Raw genomic sequence first — 18348 nt, 5'->3', positions numbered from 1 at the left:
CCAGTTGATTCTCAAAGTCTTCTGATTCCAGATTGGCTCTCTATCTTAATTCTTAAGTGTTCAAAACATGTATAGCAGTTTACTCTATAAACCCTGTTCCACTGATTATGCCATATATTTCTCCTTCATTCCCATGTTCTCTAGAAAACAAACTGTTGTAGAAAGGTAATTAGTGACGAGTAACTTAGGCTGTGCCTGTACAGAACTTTATTGTGCAGCAAGCTGGGATATAAATCCCCAGCACTCCAGCATGCTGTGCATTAACTGAGCACTTAGTTCCACAATGGGCTTTAAAGTTTCAAAGAGATTGGAAAAAAGAAGATCAAGTAGAAGACAGCAGAACCGAAAAGTCTGACCAACTTCAATGGGTTTCCTCCTTAGCTCAGAATATGTATTTTGGGAGGAGGGTACTTTTTTCCTGGGTGAACCTAAGACCATACTGGTCTTGATTTGGCTGACTACCTTCAACCAAGGCAGCAGGGGAATGGCCAGTGCAATGGATGTTTTCCCATAGATGGGTGTGAAAGGTAGGCCTGATGGATTTGGTACATATCCTGAGCTTTTTTCTTAATCTCCTTGACTGCATCTTCAATGTTAGGCTGGAAGGAGAGGAAGAAGCGGTAGTATGGCAGGCGAACTGTGGTTAATACTGCATCCTGCATGCCAAAGCATGGAGCAAGTAATGAGAAGGCTGGTCTAGGACTTAAGTATGACACTTGATGGATCTTGCTTCCTGATAAGCCATAATGTTGATCGTAAAGACTGTTGCCACGTAAAGTGGGAAAAAGAGAGATGTACAATAATGCAAATTACAAAGTGAGCCATTGTAGTATTAAAACTATATTAACTTTATCAAGTCAGCTAATTTAAGACTTCATTCTGATATGAGCGTTTTTTTCAAGTAATGTGATTCAGGTCTCAATTCTATTCTAACCACATTTGGGTGGTTTAACTTGTATTATATAAAAAGAAAATTTAAGATATAGTTTTTGTGACACCAGGTCTTAGCACAGCACCATCTGTAGAATAGTACATCTAGATTATGACCGTTCACCGATCTTTTGTATGTCTTCTTCATTTTCCAGTTCAGAGGTCTTTTGTAATAATTAAGCTATATTGGTTTTCATTTTAAGTGGTCTTTTTAGATTATCCCACTTCACAATTCACTTCCTGCCCAGTAGTTTTGGTTAGTTTGTTTTAACCATACCTTGCCTAGATATGATTCACCATTGTATTTCTCCTTTAGTTTAGCAGGAACAAAGATTTCTGCTTCCACTTCTCCCAAAGGCTGGAAACAATAGTTATGTTAGTCTGGATAACACGTCTTATTTTATATCCAATAATAAAGGCTTTCACTAACTTGCTGTCCACATGGTCTGAATTCAGCACTGGTGTGAATTCAAAACACAACATTTGGCCCAGGGGCGTGTGGCTGAATTTTACCGTCTTCCCTTTACATCACTGATTTTAACCATAATGGCACCAATCTAAGTAAAACCACTTTGATTTTGTCACCAGCTGTGCCCCAGCTATATTGTGTGGCATTGGGCCAGTGTAAGGGTGTGCCATTCCTGCAGTGCCCCTGCCTTTGTTTCTCCCTTCATGGAGCTTCTTAAACTCCACATGAGCTCTATTTTTGTCCAACTATCCCCTTCTTCCAGGATACTTGATCTTTAAGTATGCACATGTAGATGGCAGAAGTCATTTAATTAATATTAGCCTAACTGGCACAATAAATAGTTTTTACAACTGGGTTTTAAAATTAACTTATCATTTCCTTAGCATTATATTTCTAATGTAGTGCAAGATTCTTCATTTTTCATCCAGAGTGAAGCAGAGAAAATGCTAAAATTAATCTGCTAGTAATTGTAAAGAAACTGTTTTGTAACAGAGCAATTAAAATCTGTACTTAAAAAGAAATTAGGTATTAATTTTTAAGCAGTTACTCCATCCCCTTTTTGCCAGTGCACAATTGTTCATTACAATACGTTCTTCAAAGACTGTAGGTTCAGTTTAATGAGTCCAAACAATTTCATTTCCATTATTGCCCTTGGGAGACAATCTCTATCTGATGCAATCCTACATGCTAAATGTCACAACGAACTTCTTATCAATGCATAAATGATTTAACAGTTGTATAGTTGTATAGTGTAATTTTAAATTAATACGGTAAAGAGTATTGGGGAAAGTTTTACGCAGGTTTTTATTTTTAATAGAATGGTTCTCAACCCAAAATTACTATGCTCTACCACTTTCCATATTAAAGTTTTGCAGCTCCCCTAAATATCTTCATTTTAGGCATTTTTTAAACTCACTAGCTGCCCTTGTGTGCCAGTAGCATCCAGTGTTTAAAGGTCAAAAATACTGAAGAGGTTAAAGACATTCATACAGTAAACCCAGTCTTGGGAAAAAAACAAATCTCTAAAGTTAAGTTTGAAATGGTGCTAGTGTCAGATTTATATTCAGTTTAGGTTAGTGCTGTGACAGCATCTCATGGTTTCTGCTCATTTCTCCATATTCTATCAGATTCTTCTTATCGATAAATGTAACCCCTCCCTGTACAAAGCCTGTAACAGGTTTGGTATTATGAACAAAGTAGAGTAGGAGTGTGTCATAAATATAAAGGGAAGGGTAAACCCCTTTGAAATCCCTCCTGGCCAGGGGAAAGCTCCTCTCACCTGTAAAGGGTTAAGAAGCTAAAGGTAACCTCGCTGGCACCTGACCAAAATGACCAATGAGGAGACAAGATACTTTCAAAAGCTGGGAGGAGGGAGAGAAACAAAGGGTTTGTGTGTCTGTCTGTAGTCGTCTTGGCCGGGGACAGAACAGGAATGGAGTCTTAGAACTTTTAGTAAGTAATCTAGCTAGGTATGTGTTAGATTATGATTTCTTTAAATGGCTGAGAAAAGAATTGTGCTGAATAGAATAACTATTTCTGTCTGTGTATCTTTTTTGTAACTTAAGGTTTTGCCTAGAGGGGTTCTCTATGTTTTTGAATCTAATTACCCTGTAAGATATCTACCATCCTGATTTTACAGGGGGGATTTCTTTATTTCTATTTACTTCTATTTTTTATTAAAAGTCTTCTTGTAAAACACTGAATGTTTTTTCATTGTTCTCAGATCCAAGGGTTTGGGTCTGTGGTCACCTAGGCAAATTGGTGAGGCTTTTTACCAAACCTTGTCCAGGAAGTGGGGTGCAAGGTTTTGGGAAGTATTTTGGGGGGAAGGACGCGTCCAAACAGCTCTTTCCCAGTAACCAGTATTAGTTTGGTGGTGGTAGCGGCCATTCCAAGGATAACGGGGGTAATATTTTGTACCTTGGGGAAGTTTTGACCTAAGCTGGTAAAGATAAGCTTAGGAGGTTTTTCATGCAGGTCCCCACATCTGTACCCTAGAGTTCAGAGTGGGGGAGGAACCTTGACATGGTGGCACAGCGGTGGGATTAACCTGAAATCATTTTGAGATCCAGTTGAGATTTTTTGAACTAGAAATACAGATTTTAAAAAGGAATTTTTAGGAAGTCCAGAAGGCAGCTTTGAAACTGAAAGCAGCTTGGTTTCTCTCTGCTTTGTGGCCAAGCAGAGACAAAAGGGGATTATCTTGTGAATTGCAGGTTTTCTTTGCCTGGAGGCAGGGTACTTAACTCCTGCAGGGAAATTCACAGTCTTCCAACCCAGAGGTTTTTTTTTTTTTTTCTTTTCTTCCTAAAAGTAAATAGGGGGTGTGTGCTCTACCCATTTGCCTGGAGACAAAAGTGGCAGGGTTTTTTTTTTAGGATTTTGATTTTTTTTTTTTTTGTTTTACAAGGAGCACAGGTTTGAAAAGAAATTTTTTTCTTCTTTGGGCTGGGTAAGCAGGTTTCCAAGTAGTTGGAGGTTTTTTGCCTTAATTTGGGCCCAGAGCAGAGACAAGGGAATTGTCTTTTTCTGTAGGCTGACAATCACTATCAGAGAATAGGTATTCTATTCCAGCACAGCAAAATTTTACAGCCAAGTTTTGTTTGTTTATTTCTAAACCTCGGGTGTAAAGTTAGTTAAAAACAGAGAGGTTAGAATGGCCAAATCCTCAGCTCGACTACAGCTGGAATTAGCCAAATTTCAGGCTGAGGAAAAACAAAGGGAACATGAAAGACAGATAGAACTCATGCAGCTGAAGAAGGAACAAGAAAGGGAGGCAGAACAACACCAAGAGGCTGCCCACAAGAGGGAAATGGAGGCAAGGAAGCATGTGGAGGAGGAGAGGGAAAAAGAGAGGAAGCATGTGGAGGAGATGGAGAGGATAAAGGCCCAGCAGAATATACCAACAAACCCTCGCAATCCTTCTCCAGGTACCACTTCCCATCCCAGAAAGTTCCCCACCTACAAGGCAGGTGATGATACTGAGGCCTTCTTAGAAAACTTCGAAAGGGCCTGCCTTGGGTACAACATCTCTACTGACCAATACATGGTAGAGCTGAGGCCGCAGCTCAGTGGACCCTTAGCTGAGGTGGCAGCTGAAATGCCTAAAGAACACATGAACAAGTATGAACTGTTTAAATCCAAGGCGAGAGTCAGAATGGGGATAACACCCGAGCAGTCTCGTCGGAGGTTCAGAGCCCTAAGGTGGAAACCAGACATGTCATTTACCCGACATGCCTACCACATTGTAAAACATTGGGATGCCTGGATATCAGGAGCAAGTGTTGAATCTCCAGTAAATTTGCCCTTCCTAATGCAAATGGAACAATTCTTAGAGGGTGTTCCTGAGGAAATAGAAAGATACATCCTAGATGGGAAACCCAAAACTGTAATTGAGGCAGGAGAGATTGGAGCCAGATGGGTGGAGGTGGCAGAGAAGAAGAAAACTGGTCGCAGTTGGAGCGGAGACCAGAAGGGACCACCCCAGACCACACCCTATTACCGGGGGCCGCCCAAAGCCCCACCTACCTCCCAAAGAACCCTCCAGACCCCTTATCGTCCCACCACCCCGTTCTCCAGCAACCCTCCTCGCCCCAGTGACCCGTCAGCTGGACGATGTTTTAAGTGTAACGAGCTGGGGCATGTAAAGGCCAACTGCCCCAAGAACCCCAACAGATTACAGTTCATTGCACCGGAATCACACCAGAGGTCCACAGGCCCAGATACCTCCCAGATACCCTTGGAGCGGAGGGAAACTGTGAGTGTGGGTGGGAAGAAGGTCACCGCGTGGAGGGACACCGGAGCACAAGTGTCAGCTATCCATGCTTCCTTAGTGGACCCCAATTTAATCAACCCAGAGATCCAAGTGACGATTCAACCCTTCAAGTCCAACTCTTTCAATTTGCCTACAGCCAAGTTGCCTGTCCAGTACAAGGGCTGGTCAGGAATGTGGACTTTTGCAGTCTATGATGATTATCCCATCCCCATGCTGTTGGGGGAAGACTTGGCCAATCATGTGAAGCAGGCCAAGAGGGTGGGAATGGTCACCCGCAACCAGGCTAAACAAGCCGTGAGGCCTAGCTCTGTTCCGGAAACTTCTATCAGGACCCAGTCAGAGGTGATGGACCTGGACCCCAGGCCAATGTCTGCAACAGCAGTAGTGGATCCAGTCCCAGAGACCCAGACGGAACCAGTCCCAGAACCGGAACCAGCCGAACAACCAACACCAGACCCCGTGTCAGCACTGAATCCAGTACTTGCAACCTCAACACCAGAGGGCCCCACCGAACCTGAACTGGCAGCAGCCGATAACCCTACACAAGAGGCTCAGCCGGAGCCTGAATCCCAACATAGTGCACCAGCGGAGAGCGGTTCACAGTCAACAGAAACAGCTCCATCCCCTATATCGCTTCCAGAGGGACCAAGCCTAGGTCCACAATCCCATGAGGAACTGATGTCTCCAGCATCAAGGGAACAGTTCCAGACCGAACAGGAAGCAGATGAAAGCCTCCAGAGAGCTTGGACGGCGGCACGGAGCAACCCACCGCCTCTCAGCTCTTCTAATCGATCCAGGTTTGTTGTAGAAAGAGGACTTTTATACAAGGAAACTCTTTCTGGGGGACACCAGGAAGACTGGCATCCTCAGAGACAGTTGGTAGTTCCAACTAAATACCGGGCCAAGCTCTTGAGCTTAGCCCATGATCACCCTAGTGGCCATGCTGGGGTGAACAGGACCAAAGACCGTTTGGGGGGGTCATTCCGCTGGGAGGGAATGGGCAAGGATGTTTCTACCTATGTCCAGTCTTGTGAGGTGTGCCAAAGAGTGGGAAAACCCCAAGACCAGGTCAAAGCTCCTCTCCAGCCACTCCCCATCATTGAAGTTCCATTTCAGCGAGTAGCTGTGGATATTCTGGGTCCTTTTCCGAAAAAGACACCCAGAGGAAAGCAGTACATACTGACTTTCATGGATTTTGCCACCCGATGGCCGGAAGCAGTAGCTCTAAGCAACACCAGGGCTAAAAGTGTGTGCCAGGCACTAGCAGACATTTTTGCCAGGGTAGGTTGGCCCTCCGACATCCTCACAGATGCAGGGACTAATTTCCTGGCAGGAACTATGAAAAACCTTTGGGAAGCTCATGGGGTAAATCACTTGGTTGCCACTCCTTACCATCATCAAACAGATGGCATGGTGGAGAAGTTTAATGGAACTTTGGGGGCCATGATACGTAAATTCGTAAATGAGCACTCCAATGATTGGGACCTAGTATTGCAGCAGTTGCTCTTTGCCTACAGAGCTGTACCACATCCCAGTTTAGGGTTTTCCCCATTTGAACTTGTATATGGCCGTGAGGTTAAGGGGCCATTGCAGTTGGTGAAGCAGCAATGGGAGGGATTTACACCTTCTCCAGGAACTAACATTCTGGACTTTGTAACCAACCTACAAAACACCCTCCGAACCTCTTTAGCCCTTGCTAGAGAAAACTTACAGGATGCTCAAAAAGAGCAAAAAGCCTGGTATGATAAACCTGCCAGAGAGCGTTCCTTCAAAGTAGGAGACCAGGTCATGGTCTTAAAGGCGCTCCAGGCCCATAAAATGGAAGCATCGTGGGAAGGGCCATTCGTGGTCCAGGAGCGCCTGGGAGCTGTTAATTATCTCATAGCATTCCCCACCTCCAACCGAAAGCCTAAGGTGTATCATATTAATTCTCTAAAGCCCTTTTATTCCAGAGAATTAAAGGTTTGTCAGTTTACAGCCCAGGGAGGAGACGACGCTGAGTGGCCTGAAGGTGTCTATTATGAAGGGAAATGTGCTGGTGGTGTGGAAGAGGTGAACCTCTCCATGACCCTTGGGCGTATGCAGCGACAGCAGATCCAGGAGCTGTGCACTAGCTACGCGCCAACGTTCTCAGCCACCCCAGGACTGACTGAACGGGCATACCACTCCATTGACACAGGTAATGCTCACCCAATTAGGGTCCACCCTTACCGGGTGTCTCCTCAAGCTAAAACTGCTATAGAACGGGAGATCCAGGATATGTTACAGATGGGTGTAATCCGCCCCTCTGAAAGTGCATGGGCATCTCCAGTGGTTCTAGTTCCCAAACCAGATGGGGAAATACGTTTTTGCGTGGACTACCGTAAGCTAAATGCTGTAACTCGCCCAGACAACTATCCCATGCCACGCAGAGATGAACTATTAGAGAAACTGGGAAGGGCCCAGTTCATCTCTACCTTGGACTTAACCAAGGGGTACTGGCAGGTACCGCTAGATGAATCTGCCAAGGAAAGGTCAGCCTTCATCACACATCTCGGGCTGTATGAATTTAATGTACTCCCTTTCGGGCTGCGAAATGCACCCGCCACTTTCCAAAGACTTGTAGATGGTCTCCTAGCGGGATTAGGAGAATATGCAGTCGCCTACCTTGACGATGTGGCCATATTTTCGGATTCCTGGGCAGACCACCGGGAACATCTACAAAAAGTCCTTGAGCGCATAAGGGAGGCAGGACTAACTGTTAAGGCTAAGAAGTGTCAAATAGGCCTAAACAGAGTGACTTACCTTGGACACCAGGTGGGTCAAGGAACTATCAGCCCCCTACAGGCCAAAGTGGATGCTATCCAAAAGTGGCCTGTCCCAAAGTCAAAGAAACAAGTTCAATCCTTCTTAGGCTTGGCCGGTTATTACAGACGATTTGTACCGCACTACAGCCAAATCGCTGCCCCACTGACAGACCTAACCAAAAAGAAACAGCCAAATGCTGTTCAGTGGACCGGAAAGTGTCAGAAGGCCTTTAACAAGCTTAAAGCGACACTCATGTCTGACCCTGTACTAAGGGCCCCAGACTTTGACAAACCGTTCCTAGTAACCACAGATGCATCCGAGCGTGGTGTGGGAGCAGTTTTAATGCAGAAAGGACCTGATCAAGAATTCCACCCTGTAGTGTTTCTCAGCAAAAAACTGTCTGAGAGGGAAAGCAACTGGTCAGTCACTGAAAAAGAATGTTATGCCATTGTCTACGCTCTGGAAAAGCTACGCCCATATGTTTGGGGACGGCGTTTCCACCTGCAAACCGACCATGCTGCACTAAAGTGGCTTCACACCGTCAAAGAAACTAACAGAAAACTTCTTCGGTGGAGTTTAGCTCTCCAAGATTTTGATTTCGACATCCAACACATCTCAGGAGCTTCTAACAAAGTGGCTGATGCACTCTCCCGTGAAAGTTTCCCAGAATCAACTGGTTAAAATCGTCCTTGAGATGTGGAAAATATTGTTAGTCTTTATGTACTTGGTAGTATATTTAGAGATGCATGTGTCTTATTAACTCTGTTTTCCTAGAGCTCCAGGAAGAAATCCCAGCCAGTGTTTCACCCTAGCTGAGATTTGGGGGGCGTGTCATAAATATAAAGGGAAGGGTAAACCCCTTTGAAATCCCTCCTGGCCAGGGGAAAGCTCCTCTCACCTGTAAAGGGTTAAGAAGCTAAAGGTAACCTCGCTGGCACCTGACCAAAATGACCAATGAGGAGACAAGATACTTTCAAAAGCTGGGAGGAGGGAGAGAAACAAAGGGTTTGTGTGTCTGTCTGTAGTCGTCTTGGCCGGGGACAGAACAGGAATGGAGTCTTAGAACTTTTAGTAAGTAATCTAGCTAGGTATGTGTTAGATTATGATTTCTTTAAATGGCTGAGAAAAGAATTGTGCTGAATAGAATAACTATTTCTGTCTGTGTATCTTTTTTGTAACTTAAGGTTTTGCCTAGAGGGGTTCTCTATGTTTTTGAATCTAATTACCCTGTAAGATATCTACCATCCTGATTTTACAGGGGGGATTTCTTTATTTCTATTTACTTCTATTTTTTATTAAAAGTCTTCTTGTAAAACACTGAATGTTTTTTCATTGTTCTCAGATCCAAGGGTTTGGGTCTGTGGTCACCTATGCAAATTGGTGAGGCTTTTTATCCAACTTTTCCCAGGAAAGGGGGAGTGCAAGTGTTGGGAGGATTGTTCATTGTTCTTAAGATCCAAGGGTCTGGGTCTGTAGTCACCTAGGCAAATTGGTGAGGCTTTTTACCAAACCTTGTCCAGGAAGTGGGGTGCAAGGTTTTGGGAAGTATTTTGGGGGGAAGGACGCGTCCAAACAGCTCTTTCCCAGTAACCAGTATTAGTTTGGTGGTGGTAGCGGCCATTCCAAGGATAACGGGGGTAATATTTTGTACCTTGGGGAAGTTTTGACCTAAGCTGGTAAAGATAAGCTTAGGAGGTTTTTCATGCAGGTCCCCACATCTGTACCCTAGAGTTCAGAGTGGGGGAGGAACCTTGACAGAGTGTATGTAATTTACATCCCCCATAAGCAGCGGTTTAACAGTCCCTCTATGCTGCTATTCCTGCCATTACACACAAGGTATGAAATGTAACTTCAGGTGAACCTAACTGAATGCAACTGCAAATCATGAAGACCTACCCTATGCAACTGGAAATGTAATTGGGCTCCTATGAATTCACAGAATCATAGAAAAGTAGGGTAAGGGTTAGATCATCTAATCCAGTTCCCTGCATTGAGGCAGGACTAAATATTATCTGACAGGTGTTTGTCTAACCAGTTCTTAAAAACCTCCAGTGGTGGAGATTCCACAACTTCAGTAGATAATTTGTTCCAGAGCTTAACTACTCTTATAAGTAAGAAGTTGTTCTTAATATGTCTAACCTGAATCTCCCTTGCTGGAATTTAAGTCCGTTACTTCTTGTCCTGTCCTCTGTGGTTAAAGAGAACACTTCATCACTCTTCTCTTTACAAAACCTTTTACATACTTAAAGACTGTTGTCATGTCCCCTCTCAGTCTTCTCTTCTCTAGATTAAACAACCCTAATTTTTTCAATCTTTCCTCAGAGGTCATGTTTTCTAGACCTTTAATCATTTTTGTTGCTCTCCTCTGGATTTTCTCTAATTTGTCCACCTCTTTCCTGAAGTGTGGTGCCCAGAACTGGACACAGTACTCCAGTTGAGGCCTTATCAGTGTGGAGTAGAGTGGAAGAATTACTTCTCATCACTAATTACAACACTGCTGCTAACACATCCCAGAATGATACTCACTTTTGCAGAACAGTATTATATTGTTGACCCATATTTAGTTTGTGATCCACTATAATGTCCAGATTATTTTTGGGAGTCCTTCCTAGGTAGTCATTTCCCATTTTATATTTGTGCAGTTTATTGTTGTTTCCTAAGTGAAGCACTTTGCATTTGTCCTTACTGAATTTTATCCTATTTATTTCAGACCATTTCTCCAGTGTGTCAAGGTCATTTTGAATTCTAAACCTATCCTCCAAAGAGATTGCAACCCGTCCCATCTTGATATCATCTGCAGACCTTATAAGTGTACTCTCCATGCCATTACTCAAATTATTTATGAAGATATTGAATAGAACCAGATCCAGGAGAAATCCCTGTGGGACCCCATTCAATATGCCCTTCTAGCTTGATTGTGAACAATTGACAACAACTATCTGAGTATGGTTTTCCAATCAGTTATCCACCCATCTTATAGTAGGTTTGTCTAGGCTATACGACCCCTAATTTGTTTATAAGTCATGTGAGAAAGTATCAAAAGCCTTACTAAAACTGAACTATATCAAATCTACTGCTTCCCCTCCCCCCATCCACAAGGCTTGTTACACTATCAAAGAAGCGTATTAGTTTGGTTTGAGATGATTTGTTCTTGACAAATCCACATTGAATATTACATAAAGCCTTGTTATCTTCTAGGTGCTCTACAACTAGATTTGTTTGATTATTTGCTCCATTATCTTTCCAGGTTCCAAAGTTAAGCTGGCTGGTCTATAATTCCCTCGGTTGTCCTTATTCCCCTTTTTTTATAAATAGGTGCTATGTTTGCCCTTTTCCAGTTTTCTGGTATCACTCTCATCCTCCACAAGTTTTCAAAGATAATTGCTTATGGCTCAGACATGTCTTCAGCCAGTTCCTCAAGTATTCTATTTCATCAGGCCTTGCTGACTTGAAGACATCTGACTTGTATAAGCAATTTTTAACCTGTTCTTTCCCCTAAGCTTCAGATCCTATCCCATTTGCCCTGATGTTCACTATATTAGATGTCCAATCACTGTTAACCTTTTTGGTGAAAACTGAAACAAAAAGGCATTTGGGTAACAAGAAGGGTTTCTACAGATATTTTAGCAACAAGAAGGAGGTCAGGAAAAGTGTGGGACCCATACTGAATGGGGGAGGCAACCTAGTGACAGATGATGTGGAAAAAACTGAAGTACTCAATGCTTTTTTTGCCTCGGTCTTCACAGACAAGGTCAGCTCCAAGTATCTGGCAACACAGTATCGGGAGGAGGGGAGCATCCCTCAATGGTGAAAGAACAGGTTAAGGACTATTTAGAAAAGCTAGACATGCACAAGTCCATGGGTCAAGATCTAACACATCCAAGGGTGCCGAGGGAGTTGGCTGATGTGATTGCAGAGCCACTGGCCATTATCTTTGAAAATTCATAGCAATCGGGGGAGGTCCCATACTATTGGAAAAAGGCAAATATAGTGCCCATATTTTAAAAAGGGAAGAAAGAGAACCCAGGGAACTACAGACCAGTCAGCCTCACTTCAGTACCCGGCAAAATCATGGATCAGGTCCTCAAGGAATCCATTTTGAAGCACTTGGAGGAGAAGAAGGTGATCAGGAACAATCAACATGGATTCAGCAAGGGCAAGTCATGCCTGACCAACCTGATTGCCTTCTATGATGAGATAATTGGCTCTGTGGATATGGGGAAAGCGATGGACGTGACTTATATCTTGACTTTAGCAAAGCTTTTGATATGGTCTCCCACAGTATTCTTGCCAGCAAGTTAAAGACGTATGGATTGGATGAATGGACTATAATGTGGATAGAAAGCTGGCTAGATTGTCAGGCTCAACAAGTAGTGATCTAGTGTCTAGTTGGCAGCCGGTATCAAACAGAGTGCCCCAGGCATCGGTCCTGGGGCCGGTTTTGTTAAACATCTTCATTAATGATCTGGGTGATGGGATGAATTGCACCCTCAGCAAGTTCGCAGATGACACTAAGTTGGAGGGAGAGGTAGATACACTGGAGGGTAGGGATAGGATACAGAGGGACCTAGACAAATTAGAGGATTGGGCCAGAAGAAATCTGATGAGGTTCAACAAGGACAAGTGCAGGGTCCTGCACTTAGGACAGAAGAATCCCTTGCACAGCTACAGGCTGGGGACCGACTGGCTAAGCAGCAGTTCTGCAGAAAAGGACCTGAGGATTATAGTGGACGAGAAGCTGGATATGAGTCAGCAGTGTGCCCTTGTTGCCAAGAAGGCCAACGGCATACTGGGCTGTATTAGTAGGAGCATTGCCAGCAGGTTTAAGAAAGTGATTATCCCCCTCTATTTGGCACTGGTGAGGCCACATCTGGAGTATTTCATCCAGTTTTGGTCCCCCCACTGCAGAAGGAATGTGGACAAATTGGAGAGAGTCCAGTGGAGGGCAACAAAAATGATTGGGGGCTGGGGAACATGACTTACCAGGAGAGGCTGAGGGAACTGCAGTTATTTAGTCTGCAGAAAAGAAGAGTGAGGGCGGATTTGATAGCAGCCTTCAACTACCTGAAAGGAGGTTCCAAAGAGGATGGATCTAGGTTGTTGGAGCTAGACTAAGATGGAGCTAGGAGTGGTGGCAAATGACAGAACAAGAAGCAATGATCTGAAGTTGCAGTGAGGGAGGTCTAGGTTGGATATTAGGAAACACTATTTCACTAGGAGCGTGGTGAAGCACTGGAATGGGTTACCTAGGGAGGTGGTGGAATCTCCATCCTTAGAGGTTTTTAAGGCCCAGCTTGACAGAGCCCTGGCTGGGATGATTTCGTTGGTGTTGGTCTTGCTTTGAGCAGGAGATTTGACTAGATGACCTCCTCAGGTCTCTTCCAACCCTAATATTCTATGATTTAACACTTTGGCCATTGCTGAAATGTCTATTGCTATCTTTCCCTTAGACTTGCTTCCCCCAGGATCTTAACTATCAATTTTCTGAGTTTGCTAATGTCTGCCTTCTTGAAGTCCATTGTCTTTAATCTTCTGTTTTCCCTCCTACCATTTCTTAGAAACATGAACTATTATTGTTTCATGACCTTTCACCCAAGCTGCCTTCCACCTTTAAATTCTCAACCAGTTCCTCCCTATTTGTGAAAATCAAATCTAGAACAATTACAATCAAATCTAAAAACCATTTAAGAATTGGCTAGCCTATAATTTTATTTATGTATTAAGTAATATTGTTATATTTTCCCCAAACCCTCTCTCTTAACTTATTAATTCTTCCCCTCCTCTTCACATAAAACCAGTTTTCTGTAGTAAAATAAAATTATATATGGTTACAAATATTGCTTCAAGTATTCATTTTGACCCTACAAATTAATCCACTGGAATAAATTGCCTTTTTGTCAGTTCAATGAAATAAAATTTCTTACCAATTTCAAGCAACATATTTTGAGTGTCTTATCTGATAAAAAACAAGAACATTGGTTCTCAACCAGGGGTCAGGGGCCTGCTGGAGGTTTCAGGGGTGCCACCAAGCAGCGCCAGCTTTAGACTCTCTGCGGCTCAGGGAAGAAAGCTGAAGCCCCACCGCATGGGGCTGAAGCCCAGGGCCTTGAGCCCTGCCATGCAGGGCTGAAGCAGAAGCCTGAACAATGTATCTTCGTGGGGTGGGCCTGTGACATGGGGCCTCATGCATTGCCCTGCTTACTACCTCCTAATGTTGGCCCTGACTTTTGTGTGCAGAAAACCAGTTATTGTGGCACAGGTGGGCCATGGAGTTTCTGAGGCCTGTTGAGGGGGGCCTCAGAAAGAAAAAAGTTTGAGAACCCCTGAGCTAGTTCACTCCATAGACTGGAGCAGCTTGTGGTTACTAGGAGTTCATAACAGAGAAGTTTTTTTAAAAATAATAAGCGATTTTAGTTTTGTCTAAGGAGTTTCTTCTTTTACTCATTTAGACTATGTTATGACATGTGTTCTGTAAATTTATTGGCAGTTGTCAATTATTGACATTTCCATTGCACCTTTAATCCAACCCCGGATGCAGCCCGGAGCTCTTCTCTACCCCAGAGAAGGCTAGCCAGTCACAGCTGTTTTATCTTGGTGAAGCGCAAACAGGAGAGGAGGCCCCTGGTAAGTGGCTTTGATTTTGGGAATTGCTGAGGCGAGTTGTTGGGTGCAGGAGGGTTGCAGAAAGCAGGCTTGTCTCTGTATGATGCACATACCACCACATGCCTAGTTTGAATGGCGGAACAGGGTGTTGATTGACTCCCTCACTTCACAGGAATCTGCCTCAGAGGTCTCCAGGAAACTCTCATGGAGATACTGGGCAATGCGCTGCTGCAGGTTCTTTGGCAGAGCTGCTTTGTTTCTTGCCCCATTAACGGTAACTTTCCCGCACCACTGTGCCATCACGGGGAGGTGGGGGGAACCATTGCTACACACAGGCGAGTCACAAAGGCCAGGGCAGAAGCCACAGTCTTGGAGAAGACCCTCCCTTGATTCCCTACTCACCCTCAGCAGTGAGATATCTTCCATAATGAACAGAGTCTGTGAAAAATGTGGGGACAGTAATGATTATAAGGCCTCCCCTCCAGCGCTGGCTCTCTCCAAGAGCCATGTGCCCAGTGTACAGTAGGGTCGGGAACACTGATTTTCCCTGCCGCTGCAGTTATTCACCATTTTGGGGGTCTTGTGGCTCATGTGTGCTTGCCTGGGGTCAATCAGTTAGGGACAGGTATGTGAATAGTGGCTGTATTTTAAATGACTGACTCAGTAGTATGTGTGTTGCAAACAATACCTCTTCTGTAAAATATTGCATTTTGGCTTCACAGAGATGACCTTGGGAGCCCAGCCTCCCTCTTTGTTATAGCTGGCTGAACGGCTGCTCAGAATTAGAAAGTGGCCAAGAAGAACTAAGGAGGACTTTCTGACTGAGGTTATGATGCACTCCATGGCTGAAAAACAGGAACTGAAGGAGTGGTGGGACAGCGAGAAGAGGGACCAAAAGGAGAACACGGGGTGCCAGAATGAAGCCATGGAGCAGCTCTTAAACGTTATGGAGCACTAAGCAGACATGTGCCAGGAGATACTAGCCCTGCAAACCGAGCAGCTCTGCACAGAACTCTTTCCCATGCACCCCCCCCACCCCAGACACTGCCAACCTCCTGGCTCCTCTTATCAACCTCCTGGCTTCCGTCTGCACCTGCTTCATTCCACTCCTCCCCCCCGTCACATTCCAGCCCTGCGGACTCCCAGTACCCACTGCACTCGACACTCGTTCCTCTGCTGTTTAGCCCCTCCTGAAATACAGTACCCACTACCCTGTACTCCAAAGGAGAAGATTGGATATGACCCCTGGACATATACAAAATTTTTAACCGTCCCAGGACCCCACCTCCTCCTGGGACCTTCCCTTCCCCCATCCCCCTCAGTCAGAGGTGAAAGTAAGCCCGTATGCCCCAGTACAGTGTACCGGTAAGAGCTGGTGCGCGGTACCAGGACCGGCTTTCCCAGACGGCAATTTAAAGCTCTGGGGTAGCGGCAGCGGGGCTGCGGCAGGGATTTAAAGGGCCCTGGAGCTGCAGCCCCCGCTACCACCCCGGGGCCTTTAAATCCCTGCCTGAGCCCTGCTGCCGAAGCCCTAGGGTAGCGGCGGCGGGGCTCCGGAGGGGATTTAAAGGGCCGGGGCGGTAGCAGCCCCAGGGCTCGGGCAGCAAGGCTCAGGCGGGGATTTAAAGGGCTCGAGGCTCCGGCAGCCACGACTACAGTGGAGCCCCAGGCCCTTTAAGTTCTGCCAGAGCCCAGAGCCCTGGGGTAGCGGTGGCAGCCGGAAGCCCCCAAGGCTCCTCAGTGCTTTAAAGGGCCTGGGGCTCCACTGCGGTAGTGGCAGCTGGAGCCCTGGGCCCTTTAAATCGCCCCCGAGCCCCGGGGCTCCCAGTCGCCTCTGCAGCTGGTAGCTCGGGGGTGATTTAAAGAGTCCCAGGCTCCCAGCCGCCACTACCGCAGCTGGAGCCTGGCCCTTTCAATCTTGATTTAAGGCCTTGCCTCTTCCGGTTAAGGCCACGCCTCTTCCGGTTGAGGCCGTGCCCCTGCTCAGGACTCCAGCGTTCTGGTAAGTCCTCTAACTTACTTTCACCGCTGCCCTCAGTGCTGATGTGTTCTTTTGTTTCTCTCTCTCCTCCAGTTGTTGTTTTTTAATAAAAGAATTGTGTTGGTTTGAAAGCACTCTTCATTCTATTAATTTAAAGCAAACAGAGCTTTGCAAAGCAACAGATAATTATCTTACACCTTCATATTGCATCGTCTGCACCAATCACAATCACCTCCTAGCATTACAAGCACTGCACTCCCAAGCATAGCAACAAATGTTCAGCTTCAAATTTCGGCCTCAAGGCATCCCTGATCCTTCTGGCCCCGCACTGCATTCCTCTAATAGCCTTGGTCTCTTGGTGTTGGTTCAAATTCAGCCTTCAGGCACTTAGCCTCAGCAGTCCAGCCCAGAGTGAAGCTTTCACCTTTCCCTTCACAAATATTATGGAGCATCCAGCACGCGGCTGTAAGCACAGGAATACTGTCATCAGCCAGGTCCAGCTTCCCATACAGGCATCACCAGTGGACCTTTAAATGGCCAAAAGCACACTCCACAGTCATTCTGCACTTGCTCAGACTGTTGAACCGCTCCTTGCTGCTGTCAAGGTGCCACGTGTATGGCTTCACAAGCCATGGCATTAAGGGGTAGGCAGGATCTCCTAGAATCACAATGAGCATTTCGATTTCCCCTACGGTGATCTTCTGGTCCGGGAAGAAAATCCCTGCTTTCAGCTTTCTGAACAGGCCAGTGTTCTGAAAGATGTGTGCCTGGTGATGCCCACGGTGATCCACAAGTGCCTGGAGAATCACTGAGAAAAAGTACCCCTTCCGATTAATGTGCTTGGTGACTAGGTGGACTGGTGCCAGAATTGGAATACGAGTGCCATTTATTGCCCCTCCACAGTTAGGGAAGCCCATTTGTGCAAAGCCATCCACAATGTCACGCACATTGCCCAGAGTCACGGTCTTTCAGATCAGGATGTGATTAATGGCCCTGCACACTTCCGTCAACACGAGTCCAACGGTCAACTTTCCCACTCCAAACTGGATCAGTGACCGATCAGTAGCAGTCTGGAGTAGTCAGCTTCACAGTGCAATCGCCACGTGCTTCTCCAATGGCAGTGCAGCTCTCATTCTCATGTCCTTGCACCACTTATCACACAGTCCCATGAATGTGGCTTTTCTTATTCAAAAGTTCTGCAGGTACTGCTTGTCATCCCAGACATGCATGACAATGTGATCCCACCACCCAGTGCTTGTTTCCTGAGCCCAAAAGGTGTTCCACTGTGGTCAGCACCTCCGTGAATGCCACAAGCAATCTCGTGTCATAGCTACTACTCGTGGCAAGATCAATGTCGCACTCCTCTTGCCTTCGTAGGTTAAGGAATAACTCCACTGCCACTTGTAACCTGTTAGAGTGAGCAGCATACTGGTCTACAGTTCGGGATCCATATTTGCAGACCAAAGAGGAAGAGTGCGCAGTACACAAACCATTGAAAGATGGCGCCAAATGTGGACAGAAGCACAGGGATTGCTGGGATGTGAAGCAATGCATCACGGGGGATTGGGATGGGACCAAGGATGCCACGCAGCCCCCTCCGCCTTCCCACAACTCTTAGCAGCAGAAGAGGAAGAGATGCTCTGTGGGATAGCTGCCCAGAGTGCATCGCTTCGAATACCACTGCAAGTACTGCAAGAGTGAACACCCTATTGCAGAGGCAGCTGACAGTGTGAACACACAACAGCCGTTTCCCTTCAGCGCTCTCTGAGCAGCGCGGTAACTCTGCCAGTGTAGACATACCGT

General features: G+C 45.6%; 1 long non-coding RNA gene across 1 annotated transcript in view; it reads left to right on the top strand.

Annotated features, from left to right (window-relative positions):
• LOC311514884 overlaps positions 1-16631 on the top strand; it is a 38819-nt gene extending 22188 nt beyond the window's left edge. The window contains exons 2-3 of the long non-coding RNA XR_014709962.1: positions 14449-14585; positions 15287-16631. This is a non-coding gene — a long non-coding RNA (uncharacterized lncRNA). The remainder of the gene's footprint in view (positions 1-14448; positions 14586-15286) is intronic.
• The last annotated feature ends 1717 nt before the right edge of the window (positions 16632-18348 follow it).

The sequence above is a fragment of the Lepidochelys olivacea genome (assembly GCF_965140295.1).
Source record: "Lepidochelys olivacea isolate rLepOli2 genome assembly, chromosome: 1".
Lineage (NCBI taxonomy): Eukaryota > Metazoa > Chordata > Testudines > Cheloniidae > Lepidochelys > Lepidochelys olivacea.
Note: the sequence above shows the minus strand (reverse complement) of the source record. Positions and strands in the feature narration are given on the sequence as shown.